General features: G+C 45.9%; 1 non-coding gene across 1 annotated transcript; it reads right to left on the bottom strand.

Annotated features, from left to right (window-relative positions):
• Window positions 1–12113: 12113 nt before the first annotated feature.
• Trnaa-cgc (transfer RNA alanine (anticodon CGC)) lies at window positions 12114–12186 on the bottom strand. Its single transcript has one exon. It is a non-coding gene; the product is annotated as a tRNA-Ala (tRNA).
• Window positions 12187–15931: the final 3745 nt, after the last annotated feature.

Consider the following 15931-nt stretch of genomic DNA (forward strand, 5'->3'; position numbering starts at 1 on the left):
ACCTATATGAATAGAATAATAGTTAAAATAATCACTACGAATCATAGTCCCTCTACGTTGGACACAGCTTTAGGGGCTTTTGAGTTTCACACATATTAAATTATTATGATTAAATGTAATTATAAAGGTAAATCGATAATTATATTAAATAGTCCTCACAGTAACCCTGTGAGGTCGATACTAATATTATCTTCATTCTACAGAGGAAGAAAGTGACGCTTCTCGGGGTCAAGGGGCAGGGCCAGGAGGAAATCCACTGGCTGCCTCCAGAGCCCTGCTGCGATGGCACATATGTCACTCTTAAATGTATTTGAAACAATGCCACACTCAGGAGGAAGTTTTCCAGACTCATCAGGAAGGGGACAGAGAATGGCAATTCTGGAAAGGATGTCACCTAGGGCCTCCCAGGCCCCCAAATCCAGCAAGCTTTTGTCATTCGCAGATTCCTTGGCCAGGCCCATGCCACTTGCAGCAGAATTTCTGGGTCCAAGCGAGGAAGCCCATCATGTCTGCGGTCCCTAAAGGGTTCTGTGCATGTGGCTCAGGCCCAGCCCCTGGTAGCCTCGAGTTACTCCTGCCACTTCCTAGCAGAAGCCTCAGCCTGGCAAAGCTGAGTGACTTTAACAGAACCCTGTTTAGGTTCCCTATAGGACAAGTGTGACCTAGGAAGGATTCCCATGTGGGTACAGTTACCCAGGGAGACCCGGGTGTGGGCTCCTCTTGGACTCCGCTCCGTCCCAGGTGACTTTCCAGTGGACAGGCATCGGGGTTTCTCTGCACTGGGGGTAAACACTGGAGCAGGTCCTGTCTGAGGGTTGGACAGAAGGAGACAAGTTTCCAGAAGGACTCACACCAAACACAGAATAGCTCTGAGGAGGGTGGGCTCCAGGCATGGAGAATGGGTCATGCACTAGTCATTCATGTTGTTACCAAACCCAGGTCTGGAAGCTCAACCCAGAGAGAAACCAATGGGGGAGAGAGGTGGGAGTCCATGCTCCCACATCAACCTCCCAACTCCAGGAAGTTGAAGGATCACAGAGGGAGACAGGAATTACGAAGGAGAGAGACAGGTTAATAAAGGGGAGGAATGTTCGCATCTCTCCTGGGAATGGGCAGAGATCTTCCAGGAACTGGGGTGCCACCTCTTTTCCTTCCTCTCATGGTCTGGTGTTTCCAGTCGTGGCAGCTGGTAGGTGTCTTTAGCCTAGAAGTGGGAGGGGCGAGGCAAGGCGAGCCTAGGTCAGGTTAACCTGGGATTATAGTTCTATATTTTTCAAACAATCCAAATGTCTACACGCAGAGCTGAAGAGCATGTGAGTCAAAGGCTAAGGCAGCAGAGGAGACAGAACGTGTGAAGGCAGAGATGTGGAGCTTTTTCCTCCTGTTCCAATCATCCATGGGGCATCTGCTGGCCCAAGTGAAGAGGGAGACTAATGATGTATTTCCTCCGAAATGAGTGATCTTTACATCGACTCAGAGCAAATGAAGCTGGAGAGTGTGTTTAGGCTCTTCCTCGGTATCAATGTGACATATTTGAGCCACATTCCTCACCTGTGCACAATGACATGAGGATTTTGGGTTTGAAGCCCCAGGGCTGGTGGCCCTAGGTGACATTAATACTACTAGAGTTATATCATCATCAGTTTAATTCTTCACTGGTTGGTTTGATTTGGTTTTTATTCAAGAACAGTTTCTCAGTTTGACCACACGGTAGCGCTAACGGGCTTGGTAGCAAATACCAAGGAGGGCGTGGTGGGCATTCTACGCTGAAAAAAGAAAATCTCAAAATTGCCCCTCTCCTAAATGATCCAACCTCAGATTCCCCCCCACCCCCCGCAGATTTTCTGCAATAAGCTTTCACAACTTTTATGAGAACAGAATGAGGGCAAAGGGAGATGATAGGAAATCACCATTCAGTGATAATATTTATTTTGGGCTATTTCCTTCAGACACTTTTTCTTTACTGGTTGTTATATGGTATGTATAATTATCATTTGAAAACTTGACATGACAATAATTTTCAGCATTACTGTACATTCTTCATAAACAGGTCTACATTACAATGACTACAGATTGAGGGCTTACTGGGAACCAGGCAAGCTGGTTGTTGGTTTGTGTATATTTTTCCTTATCCTCCAATGACAGTGCTTCTACCATGAGGTGGATATGATTATTACCACTGTTTCATTGGTCATGACCGTGACTTACTCTCTGACTAGTGTGTCCATTTAACTTGGTGCCGAGTTTTGTTATTATCTCTATAGCAAGAGCCCAACAGGCCCAGAGAAGGGCCTTCGCCATCTCCAAGTGGACATCGTTCCTTCAACAGTGTTTATTGAGGGCCTGTGATGGTCTGGTCTAGGGGAAGGAGGGAGCCTGGTCCTGCCCTCAGGAGGCCATAGCCCAGGGGGAGAGATCAATAGAGCCACCAAGCAGATACACGGTGGGCAAGAGAGGACCAGAGGGACCTAGGATACTTGCAATTTACAAGCCAGGGCCAAAGAAAGTGGTTGCTAGGGTAACGAGCTTGATTTCTGTCTTTGGAGAAAGGAGAACATAAGCCCCAGAGTCTGGTGGAGGTGAGAGGGTCTGAGAAGCAGGAGGTGGGTAGTGATGAAAAGGTGGGGATTCTGTGTGGCCGTGATCTCCAGAAAGGCAGAAAAGGCCGAGAGGCTTCAAGTTGTTCCCTGGGGCCGTCTTTGTCAGCACAGAGATTAACAGAATTATAAGCAGATGCGTGAATTCTGTAGCTGAGTTCTTGATATGGTCACTGAGATCCAAGCCCAGCTAGGCCTTGGGCGGTCCCGTCTTTCAGGGCAATAGTGGGGAGGTCATTTCCATGAGTCTCCTCCCTGCTCTTCACCCACTGGCGAGCTCCCTGCCGGTGAGCACCAAATCCTCCTATCAGGAATCTTATTTCTCTGGCACCTAACTTTTCTCGGTTGTTCAAATGCCATTAGAGCAGTAATCGTGGGCACTGAGAGGAGAAAAACACCATAAATCCTCTAACTCCCTGTTATCAATTTTTTTTTTCCTTTTCCATTTCTGTTCCTGTGTACAAGATGAGGAAAACAGGTTCGTGGGGACATTGGTGACTGTGGTGGACATCCTATGGCCTGTCCTGCTCATGCTCCCACTCATACTTCCTGGGACCAGAGGATCAGGTTGGATCTGCAACATATGAAACAGACCACCAGAAATGTATGACCTGGGACTCTGTCCACCACCACCTAGAGAGAATCCCAGAGGCCAGACCAAGGAGACGAGGCTTGGATGAGTTGAGACTTGGCCAATAGATGAGTCGAAAGACAAAATTACAGCAAATTTAAAGATCTAACAGGCTTTTATTTGCAATTCACGGATAGATTGAGAGTTGCCTGGGCAATAGTGGAATAGTAGATTTTGTAAGGTGAGAACAAGGAAATAGAACAATAGGGAAAAAAAAAAAGATTGGGTAACATCAGGTTATTTCAGGTTACTTTTTCTGTAACTTCCTTATTAGGCTGGCTCTGGTGGACCAGAATGTCCAGTTTGCAAGAAAAACTGGTCTCTCTTGGCATCTACCAGCTTCCCTAAATTCTCAGTTTCATTATGTGGCATTTAGCTGAGTGACTCCATTTTGGTCGGGTCTGGTCTGTTGGGGCCTAGTGCAGGAGCTCAGACCAATACAGTCACCTTCCATAGGGCTCTTATTGAACAAGTGTTTGTAAAAGGATTGAGAAAGGGTCAAGGAAGACAGACTGAGAGGTGATCCCCGGGTGTGGCAGTGTAGAGAGCACCATGGTCTGACAGAGCATCAGGTTCAGGGCGTCCATGTTGGCTGAAGCCACTTTGGAACAGGTTGGAGAGGACAGGAAGAGGACTCTTTCGAGCTTTTGCTGTCGAGGACAGCAGAATGGGGCAGCAGGAGGAGGAGGTAATTTCTCAGGGGAAGAGAGTTGAGTGCATGTTAATGGAAACGAGCCAGTGAACAAGAACAAGCTGTGTGTAGGATAAAGAGGGCAGTGGCTGCAGTAGGTGGCTCTCAGGGAGTCAGAGGGGCCAGGCCTTCCCTAGTATCAAGGGCAGAAAAGAGAGAGGTTGTGTCCAGAGGCCACGGGTATATGGACTTGTGCTGAGAACGTGTGTGCGTGCAAGCACAAGTGTATGTGGGGGGCGGGGGGTTCTGGGCCCCACTTCCAGGAAAAAGGGAGGCAAGAGCATCAGGTGGGAGGGAAGATGCTGGGTTCTGCATAAAGAGCACCCACCATTTTTCTCAGAGAGTGAGGACATGAGCTTACTTAGCAAGTATAGGCTTGCTGGGCAGGTGCAGTGTCCATTTAAAGTTTGCAATTATCAATTTAAAGAGGAATCATTGAGTAAACACAGGCCATGTGAGAGATGATGGTGACCATGGAGACAGAAGGAAGCAGGTTTGGAGGTGCCCAGTATGGGACTCACTTACCGATTGGATGTGACCTAGAAGGGACAACTCACCTTGATGTGAGCAAATGGGTAGAGGCACCAATGACAAGATGGGGATGGGCAGGGGCCAAGCTCCGCTTGAGACATGTTAGCTGGAGGTACCTTCGAGAGATGAGACCAAGCAGGCCCTTGGATCAGTCTGGGGCATAAGGTGGAGGCTGGGATTTTTCTCCTTTGTTTTATAGTATGAAAACTACACCATGGGCTAGACTGGGGATCTATGACAGTTACCATCATAATTGACACAAAAGCAGAGGAAGGACTTTGGCATTTCCTGCTAGACTCAAGCTCCTGGTGGCAGAGCCCGGGGTTTGCAACCTGCTGTTTCTCCAGCACCTGGCAGGGTGTGTAGGGCCCAGCATGTGCTTAATCAGAGTTTCCTGCCTGGATTGACGAATGACATCTTAGTTCCTCCCAACCTCCAGAAATTGAGTGATTTCTTAAGTCTGGGACAGGTACCTTCCTAGCCTAGAGAGGGAGGCTTTACCAATTATAATAATGATGATGGTTTGGGGATGACTTGTAATCAGGAAGGACCAATTGCTCTCAATAATGATTTAAGTGGGTCACACGAGGATTGCTCAGAGTGACTTAGGAGGCAAAATAGGTGTAGGAGGGTGGGGTGAGGGGTTGGAAATAGAAGGGAGGCAATTCCAGTTCCACCAGTAACCTGGGGTTTGCTTTGTGACCTTAGGCTAGCTACTTGACGTCTCCTTTCCTTTTTATTTATTTCTTTTTTTTGATGGGGATGATAGAGATCTCCCCTACCTCTGGTGGCTATGAGGCCTGCTAATGAAAGTAACTGTGTAGCCTCTGTGGCAAATAAAGGGACCTAATAAACCAGAAGCTGAGCATTCCTTCACGAAGCAGAGACCTCCTCTGTGTGTCAGGAAACTTAGCCCGGGTCCTGGACTCTGGGAAAGAGGTCAGTCATTTTCCAACCAGTATTCAGCTACAGGATTGGCCAGAGGAAGGCCAAATGGCAAATGTAGCTTGCAATTGATCTGTCCCAGGGACCCAGTTTCCTCTAATGAATGGAGCAGGGACCACCTGTAAGGTGGAGGTCCTCTGCTGCTCTCTTATTGACAAGCTACACAGTCCCATGATAGAAATCACCAAGACTGTTTCACGAGGAAGCAGGTGCCTGGGGTATTTGAGCATGGAAGGAGGAACCAGCTGGGGGAGTGGGGGAACCGAGATGCCACAGACCCTGAAGTCTTCCTGCAAGAATAAAGTGAGAGCCCTGGCAGGCCAGGTGGGCACACACAGCCCAGCAGGGAGAGGGAGACACACAGAACGGAAGGCATGAGTTGGCCCAACCTCTGCACTTTTATAGAAGAGGAAGCTGAACCCCATCAAGCGCCATTCATTTACTCCCCAGATATTTCTCAAGAGGTAATGGCATGCCAGGGGCTCGCCCAATGTTAGGGTTAAAACATTGCTACATAAAACATCACCCCCAACTCACCGGCTCCACACAACAGCCATTAGCGTATCTCCCGCATTTCTGGGTTGAAGGAGTTGGGCTGTGTGTTCTACACCCTGGCATGCTAGCTACCACTGCAAGTGTCTAGGGCACGGCTCAGCTGGGCCTCCACAGTGGCTCGCCCACCGGGGTGGGCATTTGAGCTGTTGGCTGGGAGGCGAGCTGGGGATTCCACCTGGGGTGTCTCGGTTCTTTTCCTTGTGACTTCTCTATGTGGCTTGAGATTTTATTTTTTTTCCTGTTCCAGAACTACTTTATGATTTCAGTAACATTCAAAAACCACAAGAGAAAACACGTTTAAATAAATAGGGTGAGGATGTACAGAATGAAAGTTTTCTTGGAAAGTTTTCGAAAATACAAGAAGTCAGAAGTAGGTATTTAATAATTTTAGTAATTTAGAATAATATAAGTGAAAAAGTCCCCAAAGAACACCTTTACTCTAGTTCACTGTTCCTTGTTCAATTTAAACTAAAAGAGAAGTGTTAATATAATGTACCTTCCATAGACAAGAAAACATCTTAAATATTTGTTAACTCAATAAAACTCTGTAATATATTAAGTATAGATTAATATTCATAGTATAATTGTGAATTAAGCCTAGCATTGAAGGAGATTAATTATGCAGAATAGTACATAGTTTTTTTGTGGGGGGGTACAGGGGATTGAACTAAGGGGCATTTGGCCACTGAGCCACATCCCCAGCCCTATTTTGTATTATATTCAGAGATGGGATCTCGCTGAGTTACTTAGTGCCTCACAGTTGCTGAGGCTGGCTTTGAACTAGTGATCCTCCTGTCTCAGCCTCCAGAGCCACTAGGATTACAGGCGTGTGTACACTTGGCAGGATGGCTTGAGCTTTTAACAACACGGTGGCAGGCTGTAAGAGCCAGAAAGCAAAAGTTTCAGTCCTCCTGAGGCTTGGGCTTGGAAGTCCCAGAATATCATTTCTACTTCATTTTATTGGTCAAACCAGTCATAGAGTGTATTCATTAAGTAGGTGGCATAACAAATAATCCCCAAGAGTTGGTGGCTTAATATGACAATAAGCATTGACCTCTCACCATTTCTGTGCATGAGGAAGTACAGAACAGGTTTTCTGACCATTTCTGGTGTGGGGAGTCTCAGAAGATGCAGTGAAAATGTCAGCCAGAGCTGCACCCATCTGAAGGCTTGACTTACAGGACCACAGAACCCGCTTCCAAGGTGGCTCACTCATACAGTTGGCTAATTGGTGCAGACTATAGGCAGGAGGCCTCGGCTCTTCTGCACATAAACTTCTCCACAGTTTGCTGGAGTGTCTTCACAACATGGCGGCCGCTTTTCCCAGATGGAGTGATGTGAGACAAAGAAGCCTGAATGCCCTGTATGAGCTAGCCTGAAACCTCATACACTGTCTCCTCTGCCATACTCTGTCACACAAACCAACCTTGGTCCATGGTGAGAGGAGGCTAGGAAAGGGCAGGAATGACCAATAAGTGAGGATCAATGAGAGACCATTTTGGAGGGTGGCTATCACACAAGCCCAGTCCAAGATTCCAGAGAATGGAGAAATCAGTTGCACCTGTGGATAGAATGGCCATCTCTAATCCACCGAGCCAGACTGTATGGATTTAACAGAGGATCAGTCCCAGAGCTTACTGTCTAGAGGACCACAGGGATAACTAGTGGCCGAGAATGGGTGTTTCTCTCCTCTTCATTACGGTAAACCTGAGACTCAGGAAAGGTGAGACCTACAGCAAGTGGCAGAGATGGAATTAATGCTCGGCTCTTCTGACTCCAAGTCAAACCCTTCTTCGCCTCGTGCGATGTGGCTGTTCCTTATGCTATAATGTGAAGTTTTATAGAGAGAATACAAGATTGTATATGGTTCAGAAAAAAAAAACCAGTTATGTAAAAGAACAAAGGGAAACATCATGTTTTGGTAATTGTTAGAAGGCTGGAAGAAAATGGGTGTTTTCTTCCTTCTGTGTTTCTATATTTTTTATCTTTTTAATATTCTAAAATGAGCTTCTATTGCCTTCATAACAGAAAAACCCAAACCATTTCCTGCTGTGGTGGATCGCAGAGGCCCAGCAGGAGAGGCGGTTGCTGGGGGGTTGGAGGTGGGGGTGGAGTCCTCCCCCTGCCCCCTGTTCCTCCTCTGCCTTGGCACAGTGGGGTGTCTACGGTGTCTCCGGCGCCTGCTTCTTGAGCTCACCTGTGCAAACCAAGCTGCCCTCTCAGGTGATGTGTTGAGGAAGAGCCTCTGGGAGGGAGGCGTGGGTCTCTGATCTGCCAGGGGTGAGTTGTTTCCCAGTGCTGTGTGCCCTCCTCCTCCTCCTCCTCTTTGGACTAGGGATGGAATCCAGGGGTTCTTTACCAAGGAGCCATCTTCAGTCCTTTCTTTATTTTAAAACAGGGTCTCTGCTAAGTTCTGAGGCTGTCTTTGAACTTGGGATCCTCTTGCCTCAGGCTCCCAAATCACTGGGATTACAGGCATGCACCACCACACCCCACTCCTTCTCTTTTTTAAAAAACATAAAAATTATAATTAGTTGTGCATATTAACCGTACCCAATAGTGGGTTTCATTGTGACAATTTCACAGATGCATGCAACAGACTTTGGTTGTGTCCACCCTCCCGATCCCCTCCACCCTGTCCTGTTCCCCTTTCCTAGTAGTCTCCCTTCTGCTTTCACATCATACTTCTTTCTCTTTCTAGATTCTACAGATGAGAGAAAAGATGTGATTCTTGCCTTTTAAACTTTTGCTTATTTAACTCAACATGACAAACTCCAGGTCTAACCTTTTTCCTCCAAATGACATGACTTTGTTCTTCTTTATGGTTGAATAATACTCCACTGTGTCTATATACCGCACTTGCTTTTTCCATTCATCTACTGATAGGCTTTTTGATGGGATAGACCTATAATGCTGTTTTCTGGTCTAAGATCAGGGTGACTCTCTCAAATATAAGTCTGTATACCAGAACAATGAGAGAGACTATTTCCAGGGTGAAATCCTGGAAACCCCAAGATCTACAGTCACTATAAGACAAGAGCCCTTTGGTTGTTTCAAATATTAGAAGTGTTTTTTTTTTTTTTTGGTTTCTTCCATGGGACATCTTTCATTTCTATTTTCTTTTTTTTTTTTTTTAGCCTTAAGCACATTACCCCATTGACTTTTTACATGCATCACATTCTGTGCTTAGTAATTTTCTTTTTTTTTTTTTTTTTTTTTTGGGTACCAAATAGTAATTTTCTCTAGAGTAAAAAACAATAGCAACCATTAATTGGGCACCAATTATGTAAAGATACTGTGTGTTTTACATACATTAAAAAAGATTTTTTTTTGGCCATACTGGGGATTGAACTCAGGGTGCTTTACCACTGAACTACATCCCCCAACTATTTATTTTTTATTTTGAGTCACGGTCTTGCTAAATTGCTGAGGCTGGCCTTGAATTTACGATCCTCTTGCCTCAGCCTCCTGAGTCACTGGGATTATAGGAAGGTGTCACCACTCCCCACAAACAATTAATCTTTATGATAATATATAATGTGAACACCTTCAATTTGTAGATGAGGAAGTTGGGGGTCAGGGAGATTCAATAAGTTCTCCAAGGTCACATGACTAGAAATGATAGAAGCAGGCCTACAACCCAGGTCAAGATGGGCCCACAGCTACTAGCCTAATGCTTCCTTAAAAAGAACATCATAACCAGAACAGGTGGTACACACCAGTAATACTAGCAATTTGGGAGGCTGAAGCAGGAGGACCACAAGTTTGAGGCCAGCCTCAGCAATTTAACAAGACCCTCGGAAGCATAATGAGATCCTATCTCAAAATAAAACATAAAAAAAGGAAAGAGATTATGGTTTCTGAATTAAACAGATGCCGAGTATCTGCATGGAAACGGCAAAGGCTAACTGAGTCCACCATTTCCATTCACGATTCTGCTTAACAACCTGGTAGGGAGCAAACATTTCCCACTTCTGGCTACTCTATGTCATGAGGTGTCAATCACCATTTCAAGATTTAAAACAACCAAACAATGCCCCAGTCCTCGTCTGTGTTTAGGTGTGTGTACATGACTTCAAGTGGCCAGTGGAGCCTTCCCACCTCTGTGACGAAAGCTGTGATGTGTGCAGGTGGGTTTGAGCCACTGCAGGGTGGAAGCCAGTACCTGTGGGTTGTGATGCCGACCCCTCCATCCCTGGAGTTAGAACTGTGCTCCGGGGTGATTCAGGGCAAACTCAAGATGGGATTTCCCATGCTGGAGTAGAGGCAGGAGGACGGTGGTTATGAGCAGAGGGCCTTGTGGTTGGAGGGCAGCAAGGCTAGTGGGTATAAATGGTCAGCTTTCCGTTACTGTAACACATACCTGAGATGAATCAACCTTCAGAGAAAAGGTTCCTTTTGGTTCACCATGTTGGATGATCGACCCTGTTGCTTTGGGCCTGCGGTACGGAAATGCATCTTAGAACACATGGTGGAGCAAACTGCCCACCTGATTGCATTGATAGTATGGCCTTGAGGTTCCCCAGGGGTTAGAAGGGCCCATTCTTGCCCCACAGCTGCTGGGCTTGCCTCTGAGGGAGGCTGTAATGACCTATCAACGTGTCAGCCTTTCTCTGATAGACGTGGTGTGACAAGTCCACCTGGCCCTGCTGCAGATGGCTTCATCTCTAGCCCTACTGCGCTCCACACAACACCCCGTACTTCCTGAAAGAGAGAGGGAGAAGGAGGAGCTGGGGTCCCCTACACCAAGTGACCAGAAGACCACCCCCCCAGGCCCCATCCCTTAAAATTTCTGCCTACACCCAACAGCACCAATGTGGGGACTAAGCCTTTGTCACGTGGGCCTCTGGGGGACATTTAAGATCCATATAAGAGCCAGGTGCAAGGGCACATGCCTGTAATCTTAGCATCTCAGTCTGAGGCAGGGGGATGGCAAATTTGAGGCCAGCCTGGGCAGACTGGCAAGATCCTCAGCAATTTAGTGAGACCCTATCTCCAAATAAAAATAAAATAAAATAAAATAAAAAGGGCTGGGGTGTAGCTCAGCAGTAGAACACCCCTGAGTTCAATCTTCAATATAGCAGAAAGATAATCAAGACAGACCCAAAACACCATGGGATAGCCATGCTGAGGTGCTGGAGGAAGGGTGGGGCATTGAAGACTGATGGTGGATTCCTTCTCCCTAGGGAAGGACCCTGAGAGGCAGGCACAGTCAGGAGGGAAAGGGAGGACAGGTCAGTTTTTCTCCTTAGAAATTCCACTCTGACCCTGCTCCACATCAATTAGAAGCCATTGTTCCCCAGTGGACCTTGGAACGACAGAGCTTTGAAACAGTTATATTTAATAACCGTGGATCTCAGGCTGGGATTGTGGCTCAGCGGTAGAGCGCTCGCCCAGCACGGGCGGGACCCGGGTTCGATCCTCAGCACCACATAAAAATAAAGGCATTGTGTTGTGTCCATCTACAGCTAAAAATAAATAAATAAGTATTAAAAAAAAACACCTCGCATCTCACATGCTAACCAGCAAAGTGAATAATCCACTGCTCATGGCTCCTTTATGGCAGGAATTACTCACATGGGCATCAACCTGAGGGTATCTAAAGCTTCTGAAAATTTTCTTTCTTTTTTGGTAACTTTAGAAACTACTTCTGTGGCACACGGGACCTTGTCACCCTCAGAACTGTTGACCTGTAGCCACCTGGTCTTCTCTGAATGAGCACGAAGACTGCTTTTCCCATCTTCCCTCCTGTCCACCCTCTCCTTGGGCTTCCCGCAGCCCTGGTACTGCCTCAAATGCACCAGCCCTTGGGGCTGCCCGGAATTCTCCCTCTCCATTGGCAGCTCCCTCTTTCATTCCTCTCAGTGGCCTTTCCAATCCTCACTGCTTCCCACAAAGCCCCCTGGTTATCGCCTCCCCACCCACTCCCAAGAGATGGCTTTCCTTCCTACTTATGAGCTAAAACCCAGATGCCACCAGGCAGGAGTTTCCTCTGCTTCCCGTCTTCCGCCTGTGAATGACTGTGCACCCCGCCAACCCCCACATCCAGCTTGTCTCCAGGAAGAGAAGACCCCCTGGACCTCTTTGGATCCTGTCCCATTCATTCTTTATATTTTTTTAGATATACACAGACACAATATCTTTATTTTATTTATTTATTTTTATGTGGTGCTGAGGATCGAACCCAGGGTCTCTCACGTGCGAGGTGAGCGCTCTACCACTGAGCCACAACCCCAGCCCCTCTCCCATTCATTCTTTGTCCCCCCCTTAGTACTTCTGCTCAGGCTGGCTCTAGAGAGCCTCTGTCATTCCAGCCCCAACTGCATTGATTTTGCCGATGACCCCAAGTAATCTTCTCTGTTGCTGTTGTTTGGTTTTCCTGACGCTGGGGATCAAACCCAGGGCCTCACACATGCTCAACTGCACACTTATCCACTGAGCTACACCCCAAGCCCTAACTTTCTGATTTCCAAATCCCAAGAAATTCTAGACTTTTCAGACCCTTTCTGACTTGACACCTCTGAGCCACGTGTTAGTGTTGGCTCCTCTGTCCTCCAATCGCTTCTCCCTTTGCTTTGGTGACAACATTCTTATTTGGGTTTTTATCACTTTTCTGGTTCCTCTTAAAAACTTCTATCTGGCTACCCTAGAAATGGTATTGAGGTTCCCCAGGGGTCATAAGGGCCAATTCTTGCCCCCACAGCTCCTGGGCTTACCTCTAAGGGAGACTGTAATGACCTATCAACGTGTCAACCTTTCTGTGATAGAGGTGGTGTGACAAGTCCACCTGGCCCCGCTACAGATGGCTTCATCTCTATCCCTACTGTTCTCCACACACCACCCCGTACTTCCTGAGTGCTTGGTGATCACTGATTAATATAGTACAGCCTGTGGCACTGGATTCCTAACCTTTGTTAAACGTATAAGTGGATCAATTATTATTATTATTTTACTTCTTAACTGTTTCTCCCTCCAAAAGTACAATGCAGTGTCAAAAATGGAATTAAAGATTACAGAGTACCTTTTGTTTTGTTTTGAGATTCAGGAGACAATAAGTATTACCTTGAAATGTCATAAATGAAAATAATTCAAGTATGCCAAAACCCATGAAGGTTTAATGGATAGCTGAAGCCTGGACTGAGAGAGCCTGGGGTGAGACTGGGAGAAGACAGAGTCATAATTTGGGCTTGGATTTCTGTGATTTAAGATCCTAGAGCTGGGGATGTAGCTTAGTGGTAGAGTGCTTGCCTACCATGTACACAGCCCTGAGTTTAATCCCAAGCACCAAAAATAAAGAAGATCCTATTGTAGAAGATATTAGTTCACTTTGCACATGCTATGCATATAGAGCAGCTGTTTGGGGGACAAAGTAAGGATCTTCCTTGATATTGAGCATTTAGCATCCTCACTCCTGACCTGAGTCAGAGGCCACTGCAATGAGTCACAGATACCAAGCCCTAAAATCATTCTTTTCATTTGTGTGTTCAAAGTATCTGCACATACGCTTCTTGACTTATGATGGAATTATAACAACCCCACCATAAACTGAAAAAGTGTAAGTCAAAAATGCACTTAATACACCTAGTCTACTGACCATTGTAGCTTAGCTCTCTACTGGCTCAGCTCTGTACTGTAGAGTATTGGTCAATCCCTGTCAAGGTCATATGGCTCATGGGAGCTGGGCTCACTGCCAATGCCCAGCATCAAGAGAGTATCCTACCACATATTTCTTCCCTAAGAAAAGATTAAAAATTCAAAGTGTGGCCTCTACTTAATGTCGATCATGTTCATGCCATCGTAAAGTAAAAAAAAAATCACTGGGTGCAGTGGCTTGGGAGGCTGAGGCAGGAGGATTGCAAGTTCAAAGCCAGTCTCAGCAACTTAGAGAGGCCCTAAGCTACTCAGCCAAACCCTGCCTCAAAGAATAAAAAGGGCTAGAGATATGGCTTAGTGTATAAGTGTCCCTGGGTTCAATCCCTGGAACCAAATAAACAAATAAAAATGATACATAAAACCATCATAAGTTGAGGACCATCTGTAGAGTCACACATGTTCTTCATTTAATTTGATTTTCATGCCAGCCTAAGGAGACAGAATTTATCGTTCCCATTTGATAGATAAGCGATCTGAGACTCAACAAGATTTAATTATATAACTTGGTCAAATCAAGGTCAAGCTAATGGTAAGTTAAAAGCAATGGAACTTCAACTCCAAGGCTGTCCTATATTATATTTCCTTTGGATACAGATTAGTGATATTTCTTCTTTTGCTTTTTGAAGTTATTCATCCTGTTTCTGGCAGCAAGAAGGCATTTTGGCAGGCACTGTTAGGAAGAACCTCATCCTAACTGGCCCTGCTATTTGGACATATCACCAATTCTCTGTGAGTTTCAGTTTCTGCATCTCTAAAATGAAGAAAATAGCAATCATATCTACCCTATAGGGTTAATGTAAGGTTTCAGTGAATTAATATACATTCAGGAATTGGCACAGTATCTAAAGCAGAGTAATCTCTTAATGAATAGGATGTTTTAATATTTTGTTATCATATGTTCATTTATTTCCTTAAAGCACCTGAATTCCTCACTTTTCAAAAGGAAGAGCTCCTTAGTGTTCATGCTGAATCTTTCTACCCCTTGTTTGAGATCATGTTGATGACATGTTGATTAATCTAAAATCTATGTAAAGCTGGATATGGGCAAGTGGGGAGGTGGGTACTCTAAGGGGCACACTGCTAGTTTCCAAGGGCCCTTGAAAGAGTGTAGATGCAGGCACCACCTTCCGAGTTGGGGGTTTGGAGATGTGGCCCAAAAGAGTGTCAAGCTGTAGCTCCATAAATAACTGCCATTGGTGCACATTTCTAGGTATCCATGATCAGAGTCCTCTCCTATCATGACAAGAATTCATTTTCTTTTGGGAAGGCCTAGGCATGTAAGTGGTGATCCTAGTGGGTGATGTCTGCAACCTGGAGATTCAATTCTGACAAGGTCAGTCAACCTGGTGCACAGGCATCCCTATCACATGCAGAGCCACAGCAAAAAAGGGTTGTTGTATGGAGGTCACTCCAAGAACTGGTAATCAGTGTGGGAAGGGGTTGACCTCAAGTCCAGGACAGTGATTTCTGGGTACCCAGGTGTCTACTCTGGGATGGGGAAAGGAATGTGGTCTGGTGGGTGGGCAGGGCTTGATGACTTTGCAATGAGGCATTAAAGGGATAGGGCATCCTACCAAGGTTATGACAGGCCTAGAAATGAGAATGAGCAAGGGTGTGTTTGCCTTAACAATATTTACACATTGTCTCAGAGAACCAGGTTGACTTCCTTGAGTTCTAGGCCTTGACCTTGCCCTTCCCTCTCCCAGGATTTCAAGCTTTCAGCTTTTGCTTCCAGATACAGTGCTTTTCTAAATTTGGTTCTTGGCAAGACCCATTCAGGGAACCATTCTGAGTTTCTCAGAAGGTGACCTCTAGCTGTATTAGCAAGTCCCCCCAACCGTACTACTAATTTTGAGGATAAAAAGGAGTTTGGCTTTATTTGGGGCAGTTGAATTTGGATTTCATATATTTTTGAAATATACCTGTGAGTGTGGTCTTTGGAGCAACCTCATCAGAGACACTGAGGGGAGGTGTTGAAAAATAAATGCATATTTCCCCCAGGCCGGCCAGATACAGTGGATTAAAGACTCTTGGGTGGGACTTAGGGAATCTGCATGCTAAATTCCTCTCAGATGCTGATACTAATGTTTGGGATCTACTGACAATATGATGAAATGTGGACCAGAAAAGAGAACTCTCCAAGTATGTCAATGTGGTGTGCCAGTTCAGCTTGCTACCTCAGGATCACAAATGAGACAGGTAAAATGGGCTGGATCAGCACCCCAAGAAGCCCATTCTTGTTTTTTTTTTTTTTTTTTTGTGGGGGTCCGGGGATGTCCTGGGAACCCAAGGAGTGTTTTACCACTGAACTACATCCCCAGTCCTTTT

Source organism: Ictidomys tridecemlineatus, chromosome 3 (assembly GCF_052094955.1).
Source record: "Ictidomys tridecemlineatus isolate mIctTri1 chromosome 3, mIctTri1.hap1, whole genome shotgun sequence".
NCBI classification, from domain to species: domain Eukaryota; kingdom Metazoa; phylum Chordata; class Mammalia; order Rodentia; family Sciuridae; genus Ictidomys; species Ictidomys tridecemlineatus.